Here is a 13,568-nt window from a genome sequence, read left to right on the forward strand (position 1 = left end):
AACCATTAAAACAAAATGTATTAAACAGAAAAAAGTGAACATCCGACACCTTAGAGGGTCTTTAGTACAACCAAACACAGATCAAGATGTTACAATTAACTTTCATGAACTGGTAACACACTGAAATAGTGATGCCTACGGCTTTATTCTGTGAATCTGGGGTTGCCATGGTTACATTACCTAACCAACGTTGTTGCCATGCTAGCGACTTGCCTGTGACAGCACCCATCTGTTAGCCTATTCAAAGTGACCACACCCTTAATTATGCATAACTTTAAGCCTTAATAAAATTCAAAAGGGTGAGTTATATAAAGACTCACCCCCCATACAGTTGTCATTGGGAAATTAGCTATAGAGACCAAAACTGTTTTTGTACCAGGCTGTAAACATGTTAATTTCTGCTGTAAAGTTGGGCATTTTTACATGGAGGTTCTATGGAGATTGACTTGCTTTTGGAGCCAGCATCAAGTGGCCATTCGAGGAACTGCAGTTTTCAGCCTCAGAGGTTGCTGCTTGGTTAACCTGCTAACTTGACTAAGCCTGCTCCATGAGACAGAGTCTTGGTGTTTTTAATTAATTTGAGAAATTTAAATCAAAATGACTTGTCAGTTATCATGGTTTTAATTCACAATACTACAGCCTGAATCCAAAATAGATTAAACTGAGTTTGCCAACAATCTACATCTTGCTTGTTTGCTTTGGGTTGTTGTGTGATTTAAAAATAAGCCTGCATGCTCCAGCACAGAGTGTTCATTGTGTTAGATGACTAACACAATCATGTTCAGAAAATGTTCTGCCTTTTTGATGCAGTTGCTAGAAGAACATCTTTGACCAACAACATATAAACCTAAAGGGCTTTGTGCTAAAAGACATTTTAGATTCTCTCTAATTAAAATATAATTCAGTCCAAATTGACCACAATTATATAATTAGCAAAAAAAGATGCATTATATTATCTGCATTTACCAGACATGTCTGGTATGGATCTTTGTGAAGTCCAAATCAAAGGAGTCAAACAGAAATGGTGGTTTTCTGCTCTCATTTTATGATTTTGGCTGTATATTACAGGTTGGTATTTTTGTCTGTCAGGAGTTTGGAGACGGGACAGTGCAGGTTTGAAGCCCTTTTGCTGCTGCAGGGGGTGGTGATTAAGAACAGGACAGCACATGCCCTAATGACAGAAGCCCAGACACTGGAAAACTGAAGGTGATGGCAGAAAGTAATTGAAGCACTGTAATGGAAATTTATACTCTTAATGTTACACTGTTTTATGATTATGTGCGTGTGTGTGAAACTTTTTTACTTGTGTGAGAAAGTGTTCAATTCCCAGTTCTCAGCAGGTGTAGAAATGTTATCAGAAGTGAAGCTGTGTGATTCGACCTTCAACTTCCAGTTCTCAGCAGATAGATGCGGAGGCAGAACTCCTCCAAGAAAGAAACACTGATAAGTAATGAACAAAAGCGCAACTGTCCCTCCGTCTTTTCACATTATATACAAACAATTGTAGAAACCAGTACACAAACACATATTCTGATAATACAGCCATACTCAGTTTACTGACAGAAGATTCAGACATTGCTATGTATAAGTCAGAGATAGAAGAGGTTGTACAGTGGTGTGAGGGGTACAACCTGATGTTCAACGTCAAAAAAACTAAAGAAAGTTCAATCCCAAGTCTGTTGGTGATCACAGCCCAGTTTTAATCAACAGGGAGAGAGTTGAGCACGAAACAACGTACAAGTACTTAGATATTCACTTTGAATCTCAGTTACAATGGGCTCATCAAGTGGAGAATGTTTGTTCATGAATCAGTCAGCGTCTGCATTTTCTGCAAAGGCTCTGGGTCCATGGAGTAGATAAATGCATTATGTTATTGATCTACAGGGCAGCCATTGAATCTATTAATCGTTATGGCATCACAACATGGTTTGGTAACCTGTCTGTTAAACTCAAATCACAATGACCAGAAGGGCTGGAAAAATAATTGTCATGCTGCCTTCATCTTCTCTCTAGGAGATATTGAGAAGACAGTGAAGTGGAGTTGAAACATTATGGCTCTTATTGTGGGGAACATGCAATATCTTGGTAACATTTTGGTCAGGGCCGGCTCTGACTATGTTGGTGCCCTAGGCGAGATTTTAAATCGAAGCCCCAAAATATTTAGATCGGAGCCCCCAAAAAAGTGCAACCTCCAGTCCAAGAAGATATGAATTTGCACTAAAATCAATTTCCACAATGGTACCTCCAGCCCAGACAAAGTCCTCCCAGTCCTCCAGACAAAAAGGCAAGTGAGGGTCAGGTGCCATTCAATGAGTGTTTGGTGGCATTGCCTGAGGTAGCAGATGAAGTTTGGTGGCTGTTGTGTGAAAAGTGACTGAACAATAAGGCTTTGGAAAATCAAATTAGATGAAAATCCTTGCAAGTTAATGGGGCAAAGGACAGGAAAAGCATTAAGAAGAGAGAACTTGTAGACTACATATTTCCAAAAACCCCACTTTCCACTCATTTGGTGCCCTAGGCGACCGCCTATGTGGCCTGTGCCACGGGCCGGCCCTGATTTTGGTGTAGGGCATTGTACAATATTCTTGACATGTATGTTCTGGTGTATGCGGATCTGTGTGTGATACTACACATTAACTGTAGTTTTATTGTACATGTATACGGATATATTGTGTGTATATGGAGAGGCTGCTACATCACCCATGTTCTGTCAAATGCCCAAGACAATTTCTCCTACAAGAGACAATAAAGGCTTCTTATCTTATGGTTTACCAGTTAATTGCTAAGGTTGAATTGTCTAAGCGTGATGAAGTGCTCTGTAACTTTCTGTTAAAGGTGCGGTTACAACTATAATTATGACTGTTTTACTGTGTTTGGGGCTCTTTGTCTAATGCAGGCACTGAGTCTTTATGTGTGATCCTGGAATAAACTCTGAAAGACACTCTCTCTTTGTGAAATCCACTTTTATTAAAGGAAATCCCACAACAGCACTCATGAGCTAAAACTGATGCTATTAATATTAGAAAACATTTCACCTTTGTGTCCTTTGCTGTTATTGTTATTGGCGTTCTGGCATTATTCCACTATATTTGATAGTGCATTTGCTTTCTGAACCCTTTTATCCAAATCATAACCCAGTGGGGGGACCATATAATTAACATTAGTCCAACTTCAATGCACTTCATCCTTTTTTATTTAACTTCTGCTGGACGTTTCTTTGGTGATATGAAACTATAAATTGCTTCCAGTATTAAGAGAAAATGATCCTGAAACAGCATCTATGAAAATGCAGTGAGGAGACAGTATGTTTAATTTCCCCCTCTCTCAATAATCTTAGATATGCAGTACAAGACATAACTTTTTACCATGAGCATATGGGTTTAAGTCCATCTGTGAACAGATGATGAACGTAAGTTAAATACTGTACATGTCTACACTCATATAGCAGTATCTGCTCAGACTCTTGACACTGTAAACGTTTCTGTTTCCATCCAAACGGTACCAGGTTATGTAGTTAAAGCTCTTAATAATAAAGCAATCTCCTTCTATAGTCGTCTGTAGCCTTGAAACACATATTCACTAATAACAAATACTTTGTTTTTGTATTTTGTTGGTGGCATTTCTCTGTTTATTGGATGGCTGATCACATAAGCTGAAACTAGTTGCTCAGTAAACCTTTTTATCACTAAGATATTTCTTATACATCATTAATCATTAAATAAGAAATGTTCTTAGTCACCAAAACAAAGTGGGCTTAAATATTTGGTTAATTGCACATTATTTTGCTTAAAAATATAAATTTTTAACTACAGTAATTTATGTTTTTTTTAAAAAGTGCCTGCTATTTCCAAGGTCCCCCTCCACTCAAAAACGTGTTATTGTTACTTTGCTTTGATATTTGCTTCACTATGTACTCACTGAAAATCTCAGTTTAAGGCGTATTCCTATGAGCAGGATTTGTGACATCACAACTAGTTTGGAACCAATCATGGCCCAGTATGCAATGTACGGAGCTGTGATGTGGAAACTTGAAGCCTCCAGTGCACAAACACTGAGAATTAACTTTTCATTGAAGAAGGAGGCATCTTGCATGCAGCAGGTAAACTTTTGAGATGAAGAGTATTTGCATATCTATAGATTCTGAATTTTTCATTGAGGGAGAAGGAGTAGATGTCATTTTAAGGATTTCAACGAGGTAACTGATCTTTTTTTGTTGAAAAACCATATCAGACACAATATTTTTTATATATCTTAAACCATGTGTTGAGGAAATCTTTAATCTCAAATGTCTGACTCATTTCCTACATATGCTTGTATAAATACAGGATATGTACGCAGAATTTTTTATGGTGTGAAAATGTTAACCAGTCTAAGTCTAGTCCACTGAATCTGTAATGTTGCAGGGATCTGCTGCTCTGTTATCACTTATTATTGCCATGTGGCAACAAAACCAAGTCAGCCAAAGTGCATAATTTAACATTTTAGTACCATCAGGTCATCAAACGAAAGAGTTTAATTAAATGCGCTGCAGGGGAAGAAACTTAATGATTAGCATTTGGCAACACCAGTAAAGCAATGTGGATGTTGCCTTTGCTTCATACCCAAAGAATTTGTTGCATCTGGACATCAGAATGTTATTGAGGTCAAAGGTTAATCCCCCTCTGAACTAGTTTACAGAGGCAGCTGTCCACTATTGTTGTTGGTACATAATCAAAATACCCCCGCAAACATTTTACTATTTAAGTTGACATCTCCAGCTGGATGTCTGCCTGCCACCTCAAACTCAGCCTAAACCAGACTGAGCTGCTGCACTACTTCCGCAGAAAGTCCTGACTCATTTCTTCTCACACCGACAACAATCCTGATGGGATTCACAGCCACATCACAGCAACTCTGCCATCCTGCAGGTTTGCATTCAGCATTGAATCCTTCCTCATTTGGGTTTCCCAACTGTCCTCTGCATGGCTGCCTGTGACTACTCAGATCCAAGGAATAGACAACAGTCCTGTCCTGCAGTAGCTCAATCATTTATCTACCCAAACGATCTCTTTAACCTGCAGGCCCTCATCAGACTGGAATGACTACTAGTCTAGTCAGGTCTAAAGAGTAACACCCTATCATTCTATCTTTTGTTTAAAACTAATCTCTCCCTTTTGAAATATAATTACATTGCAGTTTTCTCCATCTTCCCCCTCCACCTTCTCCAACATGTGTTTTTCTGTAAAAAAAAAAAAAAAAAGAAAATACAGTAGTGTTTAGTTTTCTCGTGTTGCTCGTGTTTCTTGTGTTTCCCATGCACTTTTCCATGGGGTACTCTAATATCACAGAAATTATATGTGACCTCCACCATCAGGCTGCAGTTACTGACCCTCTTAGTGTCTCCTGCTGACTAGTTGTCATGAGCTTGCTTGACAACTGTATTTCCTTCTCTAAATTTACATTACAGGTGATAATTTCACAAAGAAAAGCCAATGATACAGTAATCTCTGGATTTGAAATGGTAATACCTTGGGATTTAGTACTTTGTCCCATTTAAAACAATGAACATTTTAGGTAAAACTGCAGATGAAGTTGCATGTACAGTATATACGAACCAGAGATGCGTTTAGTGAGGCAAATTCTGTGGAGATCTTGACACACTGTAGTCAGATGACCACCCCACTCTCTTTAAAAAAAAAAACATCAAAATTAGACTAAAAATTTTAGACTTAAAATTTCTAGTTGTCTACAGTTGTAGCCACTATATAAACAACAGAGTTCTCCTCATTGCAAGTCAAATTTGCCCCACCACCATATGTAAGTGATAAATAGTAGGAAATGTGATCTGTCCAAATTTTTCAGAGTATGCTTTGCTGCTGATGGACACCAGTAATTATTTTGAAGTGGAGAGCAGCTGCAGCCCTCTCAGGCTCTCGAACTGTTTACACATGCTGCTCATGACATCATGACGGCTTCATTACTTAAGTCAGCTTGCATCAGATGACTAAAATATGACATAGTGCCAAGTGGTCATCAGTAATGGCTGGCCATAAGTTAGACCATATCTGTACTTTGCCCTTTTTATGAATTTGAGTTTGTTTGTCTTGGAAATGTTATAGTTCCCCTTTACAAATCGAGATTGATCCCCCTTTGATTTATATTTACGTTTTTTTTTCCCTACAGCATGTCCTAAGGTAGGTGATGTTGTTCAGTTTCTCCATCTGTTAAACACTTTGGTCCAGGACAATTTATCCAGAAGTAACTGCCTCAATGAATTAATGGTAACCACTAGATCTTTTGTGTAGTGCCTCCATCAGGATAAAATTTCCCTTTGTTCACAAGAAATATCATATTTGAGTTTACAATTTGCAATGGATTTTATGAGCATGTTCTTGTTCCTCAGTGGATGAATCCTTTCCATTTTGTACACTCATAGCACATACTGCATGGATTCAGCTAGGGACCTTTGTAGCTTGTCACACCTGCCTCTCCCCACTTTTCTTGTGTCTCTACACTACCAGCTATCAAATAAAGCCAAAACAAACATTTTTTAACTGGCGCACAGTATATGTCCAAATGTAATTAAGCGAATCCATGAAATTTACTGAGTTTATTTGTGTTCCCAGAGGCCAATAACTTAACTACCACATGAATTTTCTTGTGTTGCCACTCTCAAGATGAATTTCACATTTATACTGCCATTACTGCTAAGCCTAAAGAAATAGTAAAACTCAGTGTGTTTTTCCTTCTGTCTAATATTGTCTCATATTTTGGGGTGTAAGGAGCATTGCAGCATCTCTGCACCTAATTTTGTTGAAAATAATTATTACGAGAATGGAAACGTGTGTGAAAAATGGAGCAAATATGTAAAAACAACAATCACAACATCCTGTAGCTCTCAATAGTTAGAGATAGATCAAACACATATTGTCAAATGTACAAAGTGTGCTAAAAGGGACATGAACTCTTTCAAAATCTAGTTGGGCATTAATCTTTTAATCATATTTAGATATGTTATCTAATAAAAAAAAATTAATTACAGGACATGTATCTACTTGTGTTTTGTATACTGCTGATCAAATATACAGAGACACTGCTGCTATTAAAAATGCTATATAAGAGGTAAGACAGGAAAGCAAATCCAAAGCTAAGTGGGAAGAATAATTAAGAAAAACAAGTGGAAGAAGAATATAATCAGGATGTTATAACAGTATTAAGGCCAACTAATTCTATATGTTCTGGCAGGATTATATCTGCAAAATGTAAACAAGGTATGCAATCAGAGTGTAATTGTACAAATTATTGGAGATAATCTGTAGCATATCACACATCCATTTTGCTCATTTAAAGCTTTATCCATCAGATGTGATGTTATTGATTTAACAAAATACAAAAACCTACAAAAAGGCTGATTCAATTAGACTTCTACCAAGAGCTCCTAATATCTCTTTGTGAATACAACCAGGCAGGGTGTTAATAATACATTTGAGTGAAAAATCATTAAAGTTTCTGTGTAATCACTCATAATCACTCATTTATACAGTGGATTTGCTTTTACTTATGGCCCAGGAGCAAAGAAAAGTTCATTATCTTTCACATGCTGCCACTGTAGTGGACATACATCACATAACGACAGAATGAAAAAGTCTCTTTCATATGACAGAGCATCTGGTGTCCAGATGTGCTCTTAATTCAACAGATGCCTTTTACCACACCTTAAACACCTAATTTATATTCATTACATGAAAGTGTTTTTGAAAAGACTGCACAATCTTAATCAATTACTGCATGTATGGCAATAAAAATCATTATTCAGTAATTTTATTACTCTATTTTTATTTTTCATTACCACATCCTCATATCCTGTGTGCTCACTTGCAGCTGTTGGAGATTTTGGCAAGTGTTGTTAATAACTCCATGCACACCTCCACTGTTTACTCACATTAACATCTATGAACACATTCTGAATATTACATCCTGAATAGTGAACATTTTTTCAAACACAATAAAGAGCAACCTAAAAATAATAATTTGACAAATAGGAACCAAAATATGAATAGATGACTTTGAGCAAATCTCACCTAACACAGTATGTGGCCACTCTGGGTGAATAATGTAATGATTCCTAAGGGCGCCTGCATGTGTAAGTGGAAACTTCAACTAAACTCAGCTAAACAATAAAAATCCTTATTTGATTAAAAATATTTAATATATATTTGTGTTAATAAGGAAAATAAAACGCCAATTAAGATTATTGGTGTGATGCTGATCTTAACTATATTAACAATAACCAGTAGGCTGCACCCAAGTCAGTAACAACTGAGAGTGCATGAAAACTAGTTAGCAAGCGAGTTGAGAAGTTGAAACAGTTTGCAGAAAGTAATGGATAAAAGGTTGAAACAGGTAAAAGTGTAATGGAATGGTGTAAGTTTATATGTTTAGTTAAAAGTAATGGAACAGGTGAAAGAATTAGCTAATTAAACAGTTGAAATAGTTAGCTAATGGATAAACTAATTGGCTAAAATGATTGACAGCTGACATAGTTAGCTAAAAGTAATAAACAGTTGAATGAGTTGTAATGTGTAAATAGTTGAAATAGTTAACTAAAAGTAATGAGCAGTGGTAAAAAGCAAATAAATACATTTACTCTGTACTGAAGTGCAGTTTTGAGGTACTTGTACTTTACTTGGGTATTTTCATTTTACGCTACTTAATCATCTCACAACCCCTCAGATTTATCTGGTGACCCTTTGGAGGGGCCTGACCCCTAGGTTGGGAACCACTGGACTAAACTAGTTAACTGTATATAAAGTAGTTCAAACTAGCTCCACCTCCAGCAGCTACAACAGTAACATGCTGCTTACACACTGATGCTTCAGTATTGTATGAAAAAATGCACTTTTAATATAATATCCACTTTTAATAGTGTTAAATGACATCCAGTTCATAATGCATTCATAAGAACATATTTGGAGCTTGACGGCTTGTGCTGGTGAAGGGATAGCATACTAGGTGGGGTTACAGCAGACAAAAAAGATTAGGTACCACTGACATAATGCATATGGATGACTGTGTAACAAACATGGCCATTGAAATGCCATGTACAAAGGGCAGGGGGCCTGGAGTAGAGTCCACTACCATATAAAATAAACAAGAGGACATTTCAAATGGTTACACTGGTTTACTGCTAAAAAAAAGCAAATATCCGAACTGTTCAGACTACACAGGCGGAGTGTTGAAATTATTATTATTATTATCATTATCATTATTAATATTAATATGATACTTTCAGTAAGAAACACTCCTGAAATGATTTCATTCCAACTTGGTCATGTGAATTGGTGGTCTTAGCCAGCTATGTAGGAAGGCAGAACATAAATGGAAAAAAATCATTTGAGGTACTGAAAAGTTGTCTGGCAAATGATCAGCAATCTGTCAAAGCCACAAGAGTGAATTATTTTGCCACCATTATCTCCAGAAATCCCGACAGTCCCAAAGTTCTGTTCCACACAATTAATTCAGTTCTCAACCCTGTTGCTGTTACCTGTCTTGTGCCAACTGCAGCCATTTATGAGGACTTTTTAAACTTTTTTTGAGTGAAAATTGATCACATAAGATTTAATATTACACTGCCTGCCCACAGTCCCTCTGTGGGATCTGCCTGCTCTGCCACCCTTAGTGACTTTCAACCTGTGTCTCTGTCCCACATTTATGACACAATCTCTCACACAAAGTCCACTACCTGCCCCCTGGACATTGTTCCTACATACTTTTTAAAGGAAATATTGGACATTGTCGGTTCCACAGTTTCTCTTGTTATAAATAGCAGTCTTGCAAATGGAACCGTCATGCAATAGTCCAACCTCTTATTAAAAAGCCTAACCTTGACAAATCAGAACTAAATAATTTCCGTCCCATCTCCAAGCTCCCATTCTTGTCCAGATCACTGGAGGAAATTGTCTACACACAGCTTCTGTCTTTTTTAGATAATAAAAACATCATGGAGAAATTCCAACCAGGCTTCAGCTCTTTCAGCTCAGCTTCTGCTCTTCTTAAAGTCTCAAATGACCTACTGTTGCCTTTAGACTGTGGAAAATGTGCCATTTTAATTCTTTTAGACCTTCACGTGGCCTTTGATACGGTTGATCATTGTATTCTATTAAACCTCCTCTACTGTCCCAGTCACTTGTGGAGTACCTCAAGGTTCCATTTTAGGGCCCATTTATTTGTTTAGGCTCTGTCTTCTGCAAGCACAATGTCTCCTTTCACTGTTACACAGATGACACTTAAATATACTTCCCACTGAATCTGGGGGATTCCAGCTCTATCATATCCACCCATAATTGCCTCCAGGATGTGAAATGCTCAATGGCAAAAAACTGTCTTCAGGACAAGACAGAAGTGATTGTTTTTGGTGCCCCCAACACCACAGGGGGTATAGCTAGCCACTTAGAGCCATTGACATCGAATCTTCATGCCCATGACAGGAATCTTGCTGTCATCTTTGACTGGCACTGAAATTTGACAGATTAACTCTGTGGTGAAAGGTTGCTATTTTCAGCTGTGAAACATTGCTAAACTAAAGTACATACTCTCTTTCAACATTATGAAGACTGTTACCACCACATTAATCTCCTCAAGGCTGGATTGCTGCAACTCACTGGGTGTTGGCCAGTCCTCTTTGTCTCGCCTGCAGCTGGTGCAGAATGCTGCAACGAGACTAACTGATAACAGAAAAAGTGACAGGATTACACCGGTACTAGCATCCTTGCACTGCCTACCTATCAAATACAGGACTGAATGCAAGGTTCTTTTATTTGTTTCTAAAGCCATACATGAGCTGGCAACCCTGTACATTTCAGAACTTCTCTGCCCCTAGTCCAACTCTAGACCTCTTAGATCCTCAGAACAATTGCTTTTAACTGTTACACAGTTGAGGCTTGTGGGTAAGGAAGATTGTGCCTTTGCAGTTGCAGCTCCAAAGCTTTGGAATAGTCTTCTACTGTAGACCAAGTGTTCCCCCTCCAGTGACACTTTTAAGACAAAACTCAAGATGTACATGTTTTCAATGGCCTTAGTGGTTTTAATACTTTTAAAATCTTCTAGTTTTTATAAATTGATCTTACAAGTTATATTCTGTTTTACATTTGTACACATATTTTGATATTGCCTTTTATTTTATCATTGCCATTCATTGCTGTTATTCGTGCCTTTTTACTACCGATGTCATTTCACTTGTTACTGTTGTGCCTTTCACTACATCTACTTTGGTCAACTCTGGTCATTTTTAAATGTGCTATATGAATAAACTTGACTTGATATATACACCATCCTCACCAGCCTGCTGCTAACACAATCACTAGACACATACTCACTCATTCATGTGCCCCTCTGGGCAAATACATATATATATATATACATATCTGTGTGTCTGTGTGTGTACAAAGACACTCTTCTGATACCACCCAGACAGGCAGACTGCAGCCATGAACTTTAACATACTAGTCTGGGAGTATAGCAGCCTCCTTTCTGGGCACTGGGCCAATACAGTAAGGGAAAATACCTCTCCCCGCCCCGCTCTATAGCATGATCTACAACTGGGCCACATCAGTTCACGCCATAAGACAGCACAAAGAGACCATTCTTTCACAGGATTTCTTATTATGTTTTTCATAATCAATATTAATCCCTCGTCTCTCTGGTTTTGGGGAGAGTCTAATCTGTGTCAGCTTCTTGTGTGGTCTTAAATTACCAGCCTGCTGAACAAGAGGTGAAACTGAAGATGAGCATCTGAGCCACTGCGCTAATGCAAAATGAGTGCATCTTACAAAAAAGACAATGAGGGAAAGACATTTTTACCTATTTATTTTTTTATTGCAGACATGTATGCAGTCCTGAACTGCATGATGTTAAAAAAATACACATTTTTTCATTATAGTAGCATTCCCCTTCTTAAACTTGATTTGTGTGCAATCTTTGTGTAACACCAAGACTCATCATGGCACCGTTGACCTTGCTTAAAAGTTGTTTATGTGTTCATGTAAATTTCAGAGGTCACTGTTTATCTTTCACCCTTGAAGATAAATAAGCATCTTCCAATCAGGAAGTCTCGTGTCTCGTTTATAGACATTTTCTGACAGAGCACGTTTGATCTTTGCTCTATGTTGCGCTTTCATCCTCGTAACTCTGTATCACACTTTGTTTTGTAAATAGTGGGGTCAGATATGTGGGGGATTGCTGCAGTGCTTAAAAACGGTCTTGCAATATAAACCTTTTCCCCTGGAGGCTACGTTCAATACAGTCGGAGCTGTTGTCAAGTGTTTCCATCGATTTCATGTTCGTCGACTTTAGCATCTATGACTTTCTCATCTAAAACTCATCAAACTTTGTTATGTCACCGTCTTACTGCTGCTATTTATCTTGTTCTTGCTTCAGTCATATATCAGTTTTCTTCCACACGCACTGTGTCAAGAAACACAGACACTGATCTCTATGTATTAAAATTCATTTGTAATGGTGTGTGTTATGAAAAGAACTCATGCAGACAATTGCAGACATGTCTTGACCATTGTTGACATTATCTTGGATGTTAATGTACACCAAGAGGTTTGTATAAATCTCTGGGATGGGAATCTTTCCGTCATTTCCATGTTGACCTTTTATTCGACCAAATTTAGTTCATGAAACATTTACTTTTAGTTAAGTCTATTAGATTTCTTCACGTGCAGTCCACACAATCAGTGGCAGGTCATTCTCATCAGACTGAATCCTTCCTCAGTCAAATAAATCAAACAGACTCTCCTTGACCTTTGCAGAGTGCTGAGACATGAGATTGCCTACCCCAAAAAAGACCATGTCCCCAAAACACAAGATCTATCTCTAAGTATTTTAGCCGTATCACAGCAAATGGCTGCTACAAATCAAAATGTCATGTATCATGTGAGAAGTGATCCTTTAACCCACTAGCTGGGAGTGTGAACTTCTGTGGAATAAATTTCTCTTAATCACTTTTTTCACGCAGCAAAACTCCACTTTGTCAGTTCATGTCAGAACATCACAGGGCAGCTGGACTGTTCACTGTAGTAAATCTAGCGGATTTTCCTGCACAAATAATAAGCTGGTACACTGTAATTCTGCACATCATTATAAGTAGACAGAAAAAAAAGCCACTATGTCATTTTTGGAGCAAGCTTTTAGTAGGCTGCTAGGCTCATTTTCAGGCGCCAACACATGTTTTTCTCTTCTTTAGGCGACACACAAATTTATATGCACACCTATAGGGTTGTAGCATTTGGCTGGCATATTGTGATCATAACTTATATATAATAAGCTAGGTGCACAGGTGTACAGCTAGGTAGCTTAAAGGATGATTATTAATCATATATTTGGGGATTATACACAAACATCACTGTAAAACTATAAAAGCAAACAGGAATGATTTAGATGACAATTTAGTCACAGTATATTTCATAACGGATAAGAAAAATACAGCAAGTCGATGCTGAGACGTATCACATTTATGCTACTGGGAGTGCAGCGGTCGTCCATCAGGCCTCGTTATTTTAAAGTGGAGATTTGCCTGTCAGTCC

This window comes from Thunnus albacares, chromosome 4 (genome assembly GCF_914725855.1).
Source record: "Thunnus albacares chromosome 4, fThuAlb1.1, whole genome shotgun sequence".
Lineage (NCBI taxonomy): Eukaryota > Metazoa > Chordata > Actinopteri > Scombriformes > Scombridae > Thunnus > Thunnus albacares.